We start from the raw sequence: 15,494 nt of genomic DNA on the forward strand, positions 1-15,494 counted from the left end.
GCCCGGTCTCAAACCAGGCCTTCTGTTTGATAGTTTCTTCAGTCAGACTGTTGGCCCCACAGCCCTTTTCATCAGGATATAATTTAAGGAACTTATACAGCTCCCTCTTGAAGGCAGCTAGGGATCTGTTGATAATTCTCCTTATTAAAGAAGGGACGATATTGAAATGGAGGGAACTTTGCACCGTCTGTGGAGCCTCTTGCTCTCGTAAGGAATAATTTCAATGTGAAGGTATGGAACTAGATTATGATGTATCTTTCTCGTCTGGATTCCGGGAAGTACAGTCTTAGCGTAATTAAGAATTCACAATCGTATAGGTGTGTGAATTTATACAAGCAATTACGCCTGCCTTAAATGTGATGTTACTGTGCAGCAATATTCTAGTTTAAAAAGTACCATAAAAGAGCATCATTATCCTGACATCTCTTCTTATGAAAGTTGTTTCCTGCCTATCATTTTACTAGAAGTTATGATAATGCCACTACTAGGATTTTTGAACACGAAATTAGCTTATATAGTCACTTTTAAGTCCCTTTCCTCTTCCGTTCTTTTATTTTGTACTCGGTTTCAGTTTTTATTTCATCAGTTTTTCCATATCGGGTAACTGAAATTTGTCCTCGTTAAATATATCGTTTTCTGTGACTCACTGAAGACTCCCTTTATGTCGGTTTGGTGATTTACCTTGCTATCATATGACTAAGATCCTAGTCATTAGATTGTAATTGTAATCATGGGGGAGTGCTAAACCCGTAGGATTATACAGCGCATGTGGGGGAGGGTGATGAAAGGTATTCAGGCTCAATTCAGGGAACCGGAACACAAATCCAATTCCCTTGATCAAGACCCCCTCACCAGCGTCAAGGAACCTCCCTTGAGGGGTCAGAGCCAAAAGACATTTTCCCCATTTCTCGTGATCAACAAATACCCTCCACCTTCCACGCCAACAACGAACGTTTATCTGGAATTTACCTGGAGTAAATTTCTTCCCTAGGTCATCTTTTTTTTTCTCCAGCAAGACCATCCATCAGGCTATTTTTGCTGTTGACTATAATTAATAATTTAGCGGTCTCTGGCATTTAACCCAGCTGTTTCAATAAACCTTTAGAGTAATAATAATAATAATAATAATAATAATAATAATAATAATTATATATAATATATATAACATAGCCATATATATATATATATGGCTATATATATATATATATATATATATATATATATATATATATATATATATATATATATATATATATATATATAATGTACACACACACACACACACGTACGTACGTACGTTGCCAACACTTTGTAAGTTAGTGAATTTTCTTAACCAGTCAGGTCAGTCCACGAGGAAATGTCTGCGACCAACCTGTTGAAGCAGACGTCTAGCAATCCCATGCAAGCATCAGAGTTACTAGTTGTACACAGAGTCTTTATCTTTGCTGGCATCATGCTGAAGAGGCTCTACCAAGGATGCTGAGGCTAAATTACAGGATCTTGCTTCCTGCGCTCAAACTAACTAGAAGAGCAATTATGCACATACCAGTGACCAGTTTCGAGAGTTTTAAGTTTTCTAGCAGTCCAATCTTAAGTCAGACTTCCCTGTTCACTGCTTGCTGCCCACCGTCAGCAGGCCTATATAGCCATGGAAACCTGACTGATTTAACAATTTCTGCTCTACTGACAGACATTTATCTTTCATTCCCCTACTGGGCCTTGCTAGGAAGGACACAAGAACGTACTGTACCCTAGATACTGTCAGGTATAATACTGTACAAAGAACCAGCGTCCGTGAAAAGGTGCGTCACCAGAGTGCTTACTGATGAACCTACAACTACACTTTTCTTCTCATTTGAAAACTAGTTTTATTAATAGGAGAAATTATGGTGTACCTATAGCACCACGAGTCAGATGAAGTCGCTGAAAGGTAGTGGAAGCAAAATGTTACAGGGTGGGTGTCTGTCTTTCAGTTTTTTTTTTCCCCCCACGGCAACAAGAAGCCAAGGGCAAGAGTGGTGGACACTGCACAACCAACCAGAAGAAGAACCCAATGCAAACTCCAGAATGTGAGCAGGACATCAACGACATTGTGAAACCCAACTTAGAACACTTTGCCAACCGTATCTACTCCGCCCTCAACAATGCTGGAATCAACCACGAAGCACTGAGGAACAGGTTTAATCAGCTTGCTGCAGAGGGTTCCCCCCTCTAGCACTACCATCAAGACAAGTTTCCCCAGCACTTTGCTGCCTGCTAAAGCTGGGGTGTGGCTCCAATGGGACCCTGTTTTCTGCCTCTGCCCAACTGTGACGCTGAAGATCCCAAGCAAGAAGACACTCCCCACTTGGGGAGTCAATGCAAGATAGAAGAAGAAGTTACCCTCCAACCGGGGGGCCCAAGAGAGAAGATAGAAGAATGAAGAAGACGAACGACACCCCCGCCCCGGGGGCCACCGCCGGGTCACCATCTGGAGAAGACCCGGGCCGGAATTACCGGCAAATCTCTAATGAATGAATGAATGAAGCTGGAACTTTGGTAAAAATAAATGTCTAAATAAAAACATTATTTCTAATTCTGATAACCTTACTTATATTAATTTGGTTCCCTGAACGTTCAAGTTCTGAACTGTTTATTATGCCGAGTAGGCCAGATAAAGACTCGTATAAGCTAGCTAACCTATGGGAAAGAGAGGGTAACTACCTATGGCTGAAGATACGGCTCGTAGAGGAAGTTGTATATTGTTCATATAACCTGGAAAGACTAGATATCTGAGCGGGCTGTTTGACAGGTAGACAGATGGTTGATGACGTCCTGTCTGCATTCTGTTTTCCGCTTCCTGCTCTGACAAAGTGTGTAATTTTTGTAAGTTCTTTTTCCGACAGAACACATTATGAGACGATACGTTGCGTGTGATGTTCCGTGGTCAGACATCTACGTTTCTTCCACAAGCGAGGGAAGAAATGTAGATGTCGGTCGTAAATCAGACAAATGTATAGGCAAAGATTTTGTTTCACCTGTTATTTTTTTTTGTTTTGTTTTAACTGTTATCGGTCTCCAGTTCCCCCCCCCCCCCTGCAGTTCGGTCTAGCGCCAGGCACCTCAGTGGATTGTCCATTCAACTAGATTGTTGTTTTTGGCGGCCCGTTGGTCCACATCATCACAGCTCGACTGATCTGTTACTTTGCACAGTAGTACTTATAAAGGTTCCTCTTGCAAACTTCTACACCTGTTCCGGCATTGTTTACGATATTGGCTGGAAGCAGGTTGAAGAGTCTCGGCCCACGGACGTTGACAGTGTTCTCGTAATGTGGCAACTCTGCTTTTCCCTAGATCTGTTTTCATTTCCTACTAGATCTATGTTTGGCCATAGATCTGGTTGATGTTTGGGCGTAGATGTGGTAGATATTCCGTTTGGCAGATATTCCGCTGATGTCATGGGATCATAATAGTATGCCGCTGTCTACTTGACACTATTATCAGTTCACAGCTTAAAATATCCCTACGATATAAATTAGCATAACGTACTTTTTTCACTCCTCACACTTATACGGTGCGGAATTTCGGTCTGTTTTCAAGTTAGTCTGTTCAGACTGACCGAACACTCGGAGGGGAGATACAACGAGGAATATATTCACAGGACATACCTAGGACTAGGCCCCTAAGTGAGACATATAGTAGGAAGTGTAGAATAACCTCAATAAAAAAAATTCTGGATGCTATAGGCAGACAACAGGAAATTTGATCTCAGGCAAGATCACGTAGCTGCTGATAAACAACTTAATAATATGTAACATTGCTCTTGCCATACGTTGCGACTTCATCATACCCGTAAATCTATATACCATAATTTCTTCCATTAAAACAAACAGCTCTATAACCAGAAATTCAGGAATATAGTCTTAGCAGTAAGCACTCTGTTGATGGACCATGTATATGGAGTCATTTAAGTACGGGTCTTCCAGCAACATTATATATGACATAATGACCTGGCTATGGCACACTAAGATTCTTATCGTTTCACCTCGACGGTTTTAAAAACAGACTTAATGACACTGAAAGTACTGCTTGCGTCAAGCTGAAGAACGTAGCAGACGACTCAATTTTATTTCTAGTCGGTATTAAATTGAAGTTTGCCGCCGTTGAGACTAATTTATTCTGCGCCCCATATCCAACATAACGAAGGCAGCCCAAGAGAATAACTTCCAGAAGACCTCAAAAGGCTCATGGGTATACTTTATTCACATTTTGATATTTATGAAAGTAATAATTTATCTGTTACGAAGACATTTAATTAATGTGTTTCCTTTACATAGCTGACGAAACACTATCATTACTACGACTTGTGACGTGATAAATTTTTGCTTCTTTAAGAGCATGTACAATTTGCAGCTGTTACCAGCAGATATCAAACGACAGTGGAAGAAGTGTAGAGATCCTGAGGAATAAACTGAATCATAGCCATATAAACCAGGTTGTGATGGATGTATGGGCCAGCAGGCTACCAACAGCAACAGACTGGTTGCACAGGCAATCATCTAGAAAGCCTAGACCATACCAGTACAAGTGAGGCAGTACAGTACAAGAATAGTAGAGTACACGAGACGTAGCAGAGTAGAGGAGAGGTAGAATATAGTAGAGGCAGTGGAGTAGAGGAGAGGCAGTAAAGTACAGGAGAAATGGAAGAGTACAGGAGAGGCAGTAGAGTCGAAGAGAAGTAGTAGAGTACAGGAGAGGCAGTAGAGTCGAGGAGAAGTAGTAGAGTACAGGAGAGGCAGTAGAGTCGAGGAGAAGTAGTAGAGTACAGGAGAGGCAGTAGAGTACAGGAGAGGCAGTTGAGGTGACTATGATAATTGTATACAATACCGACAGGTTGATAAGCAGGACATGTGCAACAGTTAGGTATCTTTATTCCGAAACATTTCGCCTACACGGTAGGCTTCTTCAGTCCAGTACAGAAGAGTTATCAGAAGGCGTAGAGAAGTAAAGACAATATAATCAGTCCATGACCCTTGGAAACGTAGTTTTGAGGTGGTCAGTCCCTCGGCCTGGTAAAGATTTTTGCTTCATAGTCTGGAACAATGTAAAGCTGAAGCAACAGTATGGAGATTTATATACTGTCAAAGGTGAGGTGCATCCCAGAAGGCGTAGAGAAGTAAAGACGATATAATCAGTCCATGACCCTTGGAAACGTAGTTTTGAGGTGGTCAGTCCCTCGGCCTGGTAAAGATTTTTGCTTCATAGTCTGGAACAATGTAAAGCTGAAGCAACAGTATGGAGATTTATATACTGTCAAAGGTGAGGTGCATCCCAGAAGGCGTAGAGAAGTAAAGACGATATAATCAGTCCATGACCCTTGGAAACGTAGTTTTGAGGTGGTCAGTCCCTCGGCCTGGTAAAGATTTTTGCTTCATAGTCTGGAACAATGTAAAGCTGAAGCAACAGTATGGAGATTTATATACTGTCAAAGGTGAGGTGCATCCCACTAGTAAGAGAAAGAATGTAATCAGTGAGAGGGCAGGTCCCTCTCAAATCCATCCCTTCTCACTTGAAAAAGCTGTCGGTGTTTGCTGTACCAAGATACCGTTGTGTTGTAGCGTCTGGCAGAGGCTGTATGATAACGGAGAGGTAGTAGAGTACAGGAGAGTACTGGACAGGGAGGAAAGTACAGAAGTAGTAGAGCACAGGAGAAGCAGGAGGAATAAAAAGAAGGTAGGAGAATACAGGAGAAGCAGGAGGAATAAAAAGAAGGTAGGAGAATACAGGAGAAGCAGGAGAGTACAGGAAAAACAGAAGGCAGGAGAGTACAGGATAGGCAGGAGGAGGAAGCAGGAGAGTACAGGAGGGGCAGGAGGCAGGCAGGAGAGTACAGGAGGGCCGCGTGGAGGACGCAGCGGCCAGACAGGACCGGTCCTATGTGACGCGCCATCCATCATGGCTCCTCCGCCAGCTCGAGCGCGCGCACAACAGCGCACAAGCACGCACGCACACACGCACACGCACACGCACACGCGCACACACGCGCACACACACACACACACACACACACACACACAAAGTACTTCTATTTGTAGATATGAAACTATTGAGAAGGTTACAAACAGAAGAGGACAGTGTGGACCTTCATGTTAAGGGAGGTTAAGCAAATTGCTGCTGGAGATCAATCCAAACAAGTGCAAGGTCATGAAATTTGAATGACAGGGAAGGAGGATGAGGTGAGATCAGTGATGGAATACAGACTTTGAGGTGGGAAACTAAAGGTAATAAGAAAGAAGAGGGTCTAAAGGTAAGCAACACACCGAATATATCGCGCGAGACTAGTAAATATCGGAGTAGCCTTCAAGAATATCAATACAGAATCTTTTAGGCCTCTGTACATAACATACGTTAAGCCTACTGTAGAATATGCAGTTCCAGTTGGCATCCCCCACCTGATTAAACATACAAATACTTGAAAAGTGCAAAAATTTCCAGCTAGGCTTGTCAAAGATAAGACGGGTGGTACATTAAGACGCGGAACCTAAGGAACTGAACCTGTCCACCTAGGAAGAGAGGAGGACAAGGGAGAACATGGATGGAGGCTAAAAGCACATTTGAGTCAAATGAGCCAGTGTTGTTTTTCAAACTCAGCGTAATAGGAAAGTGGAATGAACTGGATATGAAAGTAGTGGCGGAGAGCTCCAAGTGTAGCTTCAAGAGTAGATATGACATGGCATAAAAGACCAAAAACCAACGATGCTGTTTGATGAAACAAGAGGCGAAGCCCGGAGCCAGGACGCTGTCCTCGCATGGGCCAATAGACCTGTTGTAGTACTCAATTATTATGTACTTCCACTAGCGAGCCCAACCTTTTGCGATGCCATCTCTACCTTCTGCATCACGCTTTTGGCACAATATAAAAGGACCCTTTCTCATGCTTCAGACTTACATTAATAATTTAAAGCTATGGAGATAAACACTTATCAAACCTTAGGGACTGACCATCTGAATTACTTCAAGGCTAAGGAACACACAACCTCATGTTTACCTATCAAAGAATAAAAAGGCACAATACCGTGACTTTGACAATACACAAATAACCCGCACATGGAAAAAAAAAATATGACGATGTTTCGGTCCGACTTGGACCATTAGTGACTACTTATTGGTCCAGGTCGGACTGAAACGTCAAATGTTTCTTTTTCCTATGGGGGGCTATTTGTCCGTTTACCTCTTCACTGTTTCTGCTGAAGAGGCCTGCTGAGCAGGTAAAACGTTTGAACAATAAGGATGCCAAACTGTTGTACATATGTCTCACTCATCTACAAATCGGTGAGTACACACAGATACACCTAGTCCATTTGGGTTCTTATCCTCCTCCATCCGTTTTCCAACACCACACCCAATTACCACATATTGGCCGCCGTCAAAACCCTTTATACACGGTCTTTATATTAGCTGTTTGGGGGTCTCGCTGAAAAGGAACCTGAAAGTGCCATTTCGATCTAATTATTATGATGCTGACACTGACACGAATGCTCGGGTGTCCATCAGGTGAAGATAGTAATACCAATGGATAAAGGGGACTCGAGTGAATGAATAAGAGGACTTGAATAAATGAACAATGCGGCTTGAGTGAATGGATAAGCAAGCAAGAGTACATCAAAAGTGAATATTATATCTCTAGTGGTCCTCTACGACAATAACACCAGCTGGAGTCAGTGACCCTTGTGTTACTCTGTTGCTAATGTCAACACACCATCGAAGCGTGTATTCAGCACAGCAACACATCTCCGTCAAGGCCGGGGTGCACTACACATCTCTTATGACCTGTCTGGCGCTTCCAGACACATTCCTCAACCATACCCACATTCCTCAACCATACGTCACTCAGGACGAGTGGCACTGTTCAACCAACTTCATCTTTCTTATAGTTTACTTGTAAACAATTTCGAGGGTCACTGCCCTCGAAGCCTAGTCCCAGACCAAGCTTCTTGGTTGATAACATGATTAATTAGGCTGTTGGTGATTGTCCTACGAAGTCCACCGTAGGCCTGGTCTCACGCCGGGGCTGGGAGACCGGTGACAGGTGTGTGTGTCATAGGAAAAATGTTATCATATCTATATTTAGTGCTTTACCCCAGGAAAAAAATATATTGCTTTAGGTGTAATTTCTTAAAACAAATTTAATATATAAAGCCTCGCATTTTCGTTCTTTTTTTAACTGTGGTTAAATATAAGTACATACATAAGTTCGTGTAATCTACCCTAACCTAAAACAAAATGAAAATAAATGTTTATAAATAGGTAATTTTTTTAAACTAACGCTGGGTAATGTTTAAGAAAATTAAAGGTGTAAAATATGCACGGATTGAGTCTAAGACGAAACACCAAAAATTTACTAAATAACATTTTATGTCATTAAAAATAATAAACAACTGTAATAAGACAATAGAAACCAATAAAAAATTACCCCCCTCCCAATTAAAAAAAACTCCAACTACTTGCCTACAAATTCTAAAGCAACGTTCTAAGTATCTGCAGAAGACATTTCTGGAAACAAACAAAATATTGTGCGCAGAAGGAACTGTTTGTGGATAGACACACTGGCAGACAGAGGTGATGTTTATCTGGCCTACGCACGCATGCGGGACCACATTTAATGCAGGATATTAATAAACAATGGTAACAAGTTCGGCATAATTATAAATCAACACGGACTAGGTACGAAACGCAAACGACATTGAAGCAAATGGAAATTTTGGCAGACGGACTTAGATAAGAATAATGAAGTAGCAATCAAGATGACAAGGTGACAACTGACTAGTGACGTTATCCCAAGTTGTCTCTCTGCAGCCTGTTCTCAAATTTATCTTTTGTATTCTACGCCTAAACCTGCGTCAATCTCTGAACGATTTAAGTAACGGGAAAAATGTAACTGTAGTTAGTTTAGATTAAGTTACTTTTAACTAACATAAAACATCCTAAATTTAAGCATAGTTAAAAAAAAAACACTTGTATATAGTATATAAGGAGGGGTTGTGCTCTGGGAACAAGTTCACTTTTAAATGCAAAAACATTAACTGTGATCAAATAAATCATTACCTCAGTACAATATGCTGGGAAGAAAATAAGACTTATTTGGATCGGAACCAACATATGAAGAGAATGAGCTCAACAGTGCTAGAAGTGTGTTCCTAACACGTACCATTAAAAAAAAAACAAGATGCAAGTTAGAAAGAAAGATGTGCTTCTTCTACGGGTAAAGACAGAAAAACAGAAATGGAGATCAAACTGAATGCCTCACACAAAACAAAGGGAACAAAAAGCCACAACTGAAATTGAGAGAAATACTAAACATAAGAAAGAAGGAACACTGCAGCAGGCCTACTGGCCCATGCGAGGCAGGTTCATGTCAACCCCCGGCTTAGACCAATGGCCCACCCAGTCAGGTCACCTCCACTTAAGGAAGGAGCACGGCATCTGACCCAGTAGCACCAGCTAGTCAGGTCCAACCCACACCCACCCACACATGTATTTATCCAACCTATTTTTAAAACTACGTCTTAGCTTCTTTAACGGTACTCGGGAGTTTGTTCCAATCATCCATAACTCTATTACCAGACCAGTGCTTTCCTATATTCCTATATTCTCCCTGAATCTGAATTTTTCCAGCTTAAAAACCATTGCTGCGAGTCCTGTCTAGGCTAGATGTTTTTAGCACGCTATTTACATCTCCTTTGTTCATTCCTGTTTTCCATTTATACACCTCGATCATATCCCCCCTAATTCTACGCCTTTCTAGAAAGTGCAGATTCAGGGCCCTCAGCCTATCCTCATAGGGAAGATTTCTGATACATGGGATCAACTTTTTCATCCTCCTCTGTACGTTTTCCAGTGCATTTATACGGTGACCAGAACTGTGCAGCATAATCTAAATGGAGCCTAACCAAGGATATATAGAGTTGAAGAACAACCTGAGGATTTCTATTATGCTTCTTGATATGAAGCCAAGGATTCTGTTAGCTTTATTGCGAACACTTGTGCACTGTTGTCTTGGTTTCAGATTACTGCACCAGAACTCCTAAATCCATTTCGCAATCAGTAATATTAAGATCTACATTATTTAGTTTATATGTGGCATGGTTATTATCCTTTCCAACATTTAGAACTTTGCATTTGTCTATATTAAACTGCATCTGCCACTTCTCCGACCGTTGCCTCAGTCCATTCAAATCATCCTGGAGTGCTCTAATGTCCTTATTAGAATGAATTGGACGGCCTATTTTGGTGTCAACAGCAAATTTGCTATGTCGCTAATTATTCCCTCATTTATGTCGTTTATGATATTTATTTTCTTGTGCAAAATCCATGGCAAAACCCATATCCACTATCTGACCTTTACTTATATGAGATAGAACCTATACTGATGACAACAAGGAAATGAGTGAAATACTCAGGTCGGTTCGTAAACTGACAATTCAATGCTCTAAGGTAGAGCGTCGGACTGTCAATTTATGGACCGCGGTTCGTGCCCCTCGTCCACCTTTCTGTTTATTCATGTGTGTGTAAACACAAAAAAAGTGCTCGGGTATTTTTATTTTTCGCTCTTGTATTTTTCCATATTTGCATTCACTTGTTTTACTGTGATTTATTCCCTTATGCCCATATACACTTCTATTAGCCCTTTTAGGGTTTGGTTCCTTGGTCTTTGTGACCCGTAGGGATCATACAGCGCCAGGAAAATGGAAGATAAGCATATTTAAACTAAGTAATACGGAGATACCTACCTATCTGTTGTTGATTCTACGAGCCATCGCCCCTGATGGCCGGTCTAAGATCAAGTCTCATGGCTGAAGGTCTGATCGTCCTGGCTATTGGTGCTAACAGCATACAGCTCATCACAGGTGCCACAGTCTGGCTGATCAGGATTGGACTCGAGAAGCTCATCAAGTTCCCTCTTGAAGTCAGCAGGGGTCTGCTAGTAATTTCTCTTGGTCCTTTAAAACTTACTGAGTTATCCCTTAGTGAATTTTTTGCACACCTGGATTTCAAAAGAGGTAGCTCCAATGCCATGAACCAAGAACCCTTCACTGACATCAAGAAAACCTCTTGAAAAGGCACATGCACCTGACTTATCAGTTTCATAAAGTGACAATTTAATGAGCAGGGATGATAATCTGCGGTACTATCTTCAGATAATCCTCAGCATTCATCTCTATTCATTTATATTAAAAGGCTGTTAGCACGCTGTACTCACCAATTTTTCTTTGCGAAAGTCGAGTCCTAGCTCCTTCCCTGCCTCTTAGGCTTCAGTACAATGCTTGAGTATTCATCTCTGCACACTAAAGCAGTAACAAATACACAATTTTATTTCTAAACTTGCGTTTAAAGTTCTGACAACTTTTATTTGAAATTAACTTATAGGAAAAGTTATATATTTTCAAAATACCTACATTTTTTAAAATGTTGAATTTTCTATTTTACTTGGTGGCAGCTACAGCATAAATCTTTGTGTGACAATAATTTATTATCTGTCAGTGCCCCGTCATTAATGAAACGTTTTTGAATTTAACGTACATTTAAATTATTTACAAAATTCATTATTTAGCAACACTCATTATTTAGAAAGTTGAAGTCTTTTAAATAGGTTACATCAAGATAAAGGTACCGTCTTAATTAATGTTAGCTAGAGGAAAATATTAAGAAACACTATTGTTAAGCAGGAAACTTCACTGACAAGGGTGGTGCTACTAAATCACAGAAAGTTACACAGGCGGTGTGGCAGCCAGTAACTGTCAACTTGTGGCAGTACTCTGAATAAGGTGATCTTCAGGAAGTGAACAAGTGTCTGCAGATTACGAGTGTTACGACAGGTGTCTCACAGAACAACCTATCCTCATCATGCTATAACTACCTACTGCAAGCACCCGATTAGCTGGGATGTGGTGGCTATGTAGGCCCGGTGACCGCTAGCACTGGTACCTAAGTTGACCAAGTAGTCATCTGGGAAACCTGTCCTCAAGCTGGGCTGCGAGGGTTGGAGAACCCTTGAAACCGATCACAGGTATGAATTGTAAACTTACAAATCCTACTTAGTTTACGTTAAATTAGATTAGGTTACATAAAAAAAACATATTTAACTCACATACAATAAAAAAAAAAAAAAAAAAAGTCAAGTCTGGCAACGTTGTGACTTTGAGCAGCCAGAACCAAACCTGCAGAGTATACTTCGTGCTGACCAAGACCGCACACTCCACAAGCTAACGTCTCATCAATCTCGGTAAATTTATAAACAAAGCTAACAAATACTCATCAACGCTTGGTTTTTCTCGACGGCCTCAATTGTGTTGTGGGGCGCAATATTGCGTGTCGTGCGAGGTATATTCTCTATTTAGCACGACTGCTAATGGCACATAACCGGCCATAACTGTACTCGTAAAGCGATAAACTCAGATAGCCGGCAATCCACTTAGAGCTACTACTGCTTATTATCTTACCTTCTTCTTGCCTGGTTAGATGTTCACTAGTCTCCTGTCTATAGTGCTGGGACGAGAGGGAGATGATGTGGCCCCACTAGCGCTGGAAGTGTAGCCCTGCACCTGCTGGAGGCATGGTCTTGCTACTGCTGAAGGCGTGGCCCTGCTACTGCTATAGGCGTGGCCCTGCTACTGCTGGAAGCGTGGCCTAGTAATGCTGGAAGCGTGGTCCTGCTACTGTTGGAGGTGTGATCCTGCTACTGCTGGAGGTGTGGTTAAAGCAACACATCCTCATACAGGAGTGACACAAGTACAATTTTCAGCGTTGCCTGGGCTGGCCTGGACAGTATTCTCCCATACTTGTCTCGTATGGAAGAATATTGTCCAGGCTTATTTTCTGGTTAAATACAAGTTTTTATAAGCTTGCATAAGTTATCTCAACGTAAAGAAACGACTATTTTCTCTAATTACAGGCAACGTTCAGAAATTGAACATCATAATTTTATATCCTCTTGGAGATTTACAGTAGTAAGTAGTGAGATGACTAGCATGTGGTTTAATAAGATTGGTGCATTAACTAGTTGTGGTTTGTAACGCTGGATGCAGTACTAAACAGCTAGGTGCAGTAGCAAGATATTTTGTGGTTTAATACACTGAGTTTAGTAGCTTGTAGCTTAGAAGAAATGCTATTCCGTGTAATGTTAACCCGTTTTTCTCCTTTTCACTGCTACCGGACGAATAGAAAATCATTCTCGGGAAAGCGACTGTGCAATGTACACCAAAGTAGCTTCTGTCAACATTACTCTGCGTCAACTTCCAGTAATCCATTATGTACGAGATATAGAAGTCAAAATACCACTGACTAGAACAATTCATCAAAAACTCGCCAGTAGGCGAGGAACTTTATGACAACGGACCCAGATGTCGTCACAAGGTTTCTTTCCTGATGGAAGCTTTTTTATGAACGAGGTATAAAGTACGCTGGCAGACTCTGAATGATGTATAGTGTGTAATACCTACTTACATTTGGCTCTGAGGTGATGGTAATGGGAATAACATGACGAACAATAAAGTGTTAAGGTGTATACTTCCCAGTAGTGGATCCTCCTCTATCATTCTGTAGCCTATCAACACGTACGTAATAAAGAAGAATAAGGCACACTTCCGTGCCCGTAACAAATCACAACCAACCACAAATTGAAAATTAAAACTACTAAAAGTTTCATTCTGACCTGGACCATTATGAAGTGGTAATGTAATAATAACTGCAGCAAACGAAAATATTAGTACAATGGTTCTAATTTAACCCTCAACTCATTCCCTCTCTTTTTTTTAAACCGCGCTGCATCACTGGTTATACATCCCTGACATCGCCGCCGCCGCCGCCGCCACCACCTTGTCAGAGGCCAGGGGATCACCGCTCCCCAAGTTACAGTTTCTGGGTAGGCTTGGTTGACCACATATCTATTGGTGCTTGCAGCTCGCAGTTAGGCGTAGGCACCATGTCATCAAGTCAGTGAGAAAGTGGGGGCAGTCAGGTATATCAGACCATTACCATCACAGGAAGGTATAACTGCTGGTATACTGACAAGAGAAGTACATCACATCATTACCATCACAGGAAGGTATAACTGATGGTATAATGACAAGGAAGGTATATCACACCATTGCCATGACAATAAAGTGTAACTGATGGTATACTGACGAGGGAGGTGCCACACCACTATCAGCACAGGAAGTGTGGATGCTGGTATACTGACGAGGGAGGTGCCACACCACTATCAGCACAGGAAGTGTGGATGCTGGTATACTGACGAGGGAGGTGCCACACCACTGCCGCTACCACTACTAAACACTTGCTTTGGTACACACGTAAACATACAACTCTTCACCTGCTCATGCTCCCAGTTTGATTGGAACCCGAGTGCAGATGGTGGTGGTGAGTGTTGGAGACGCGAACCACACCACTGATCAGGCCGCCACCAACTGTAAGCAGTGCTGGTGGTAGTGTTGGTTACGAGTACTGGAGACATGAGTCACAGTATACGTCAAGCCAAAACCAACAAAGAGCGGTGGTGCTGTGGAAAAAAAGAAGTCACATCATGCGTCAAGCCAAGACCAATGAAGAGCGGTGGCTGAGAGAGAAGCAAGTCACACCATGCGTCAAGCCAAGACCAACACTGAGCAGTGGAAGTGGTGAGTGTTGGAGAAAGAAATCACAATACGTGTCAAGCCTAAACCAACAGAGAGCTGTAGTGGTGTAAGAGAAGCAAGTCACATCATGCGTAAAGCCAACACCAACAGTGAGCGGTGGTGGTTGTGGTTGAGGCTGAGGTTATGGTAGTGGTGATAGTGGTGTCGGGGACAGGCCACACAAGTCACCATGACGAAGTTGTAAGGTATCCTTTAGCTGAAGCAACAACCTATAATCCACTTCAATCCGATTTATATTTCGTTGCAGTCTAAAAGTTAATAAATACAACATGTGAAGCACATTACCATCGTGATAGCACTGGCGTGGTAAAGAGCCCAGACACAACACTGATAATCTGCATTAGTATTCACATGTCTAGAAGGACACGTTGGCCAGAGGGGTATAATATATTCTCCACACACACAAGCGGGCTATTTATTTATTTGCCTGTAACTTTTTATTCACACACACACACACACACACACACACACACACACACACACACACACAAAAGAGAGAGGGTAATTCTAAGGGCAGACGTTTTAGGATGGAAAAGCGTAAGTGTGGTTCCCCTAGGATCCGTACTATGACCACTGATATTCGTAATGTATGTAAATAACTTGTCAATTGGGATCGAATCATGTGTGTTATTATTTACCTATGACATGAGACTAATGAGAAGAATAAAAATTGAAAGAGAATAGAGACTGGCTACAGGGAAGTAGGCAGATGAATTTTTAACTTCCTAATATAACGGAAAAAGTAATAGTAAACGGTGTTATGTCAGCGGCTGACATAGTGAAAAGTTCTGTTCCCAAGATACAGTACTCGTCTCCATCCTT

At 41.7% G+C, this 15,494-nt stretch overlaps 1 protein-coding gene across 2 annotated transcripts in view; it reads right to left on the bottom strand.

The window, feature by feature from the left end:
- LOC138853757 (uncharacterized) overlaps positions 1 to 15,494 on the bottom strand; it is a 500,968-nt gene that overhangs the window by 131,947 nt on the left and 353,527 nt on the right. The window lies entirely within an intron of this gene.

The sequence above is a fragment of the Cherax quadricarinatus genome, chromosome 39, assembly GCF_038502225.1.
Source record: "Cherax quadricarinatus isolate ZL_2023a chromosome 39, ASM3850222v1, whole genome shotgun sequence".
Lineage (NCBI taxonomy): Eukaryota > Metazoa > Arthropoda > Malacostraca > Decapoda > Parastacidae > Cherax > Cherax quadricarinatus.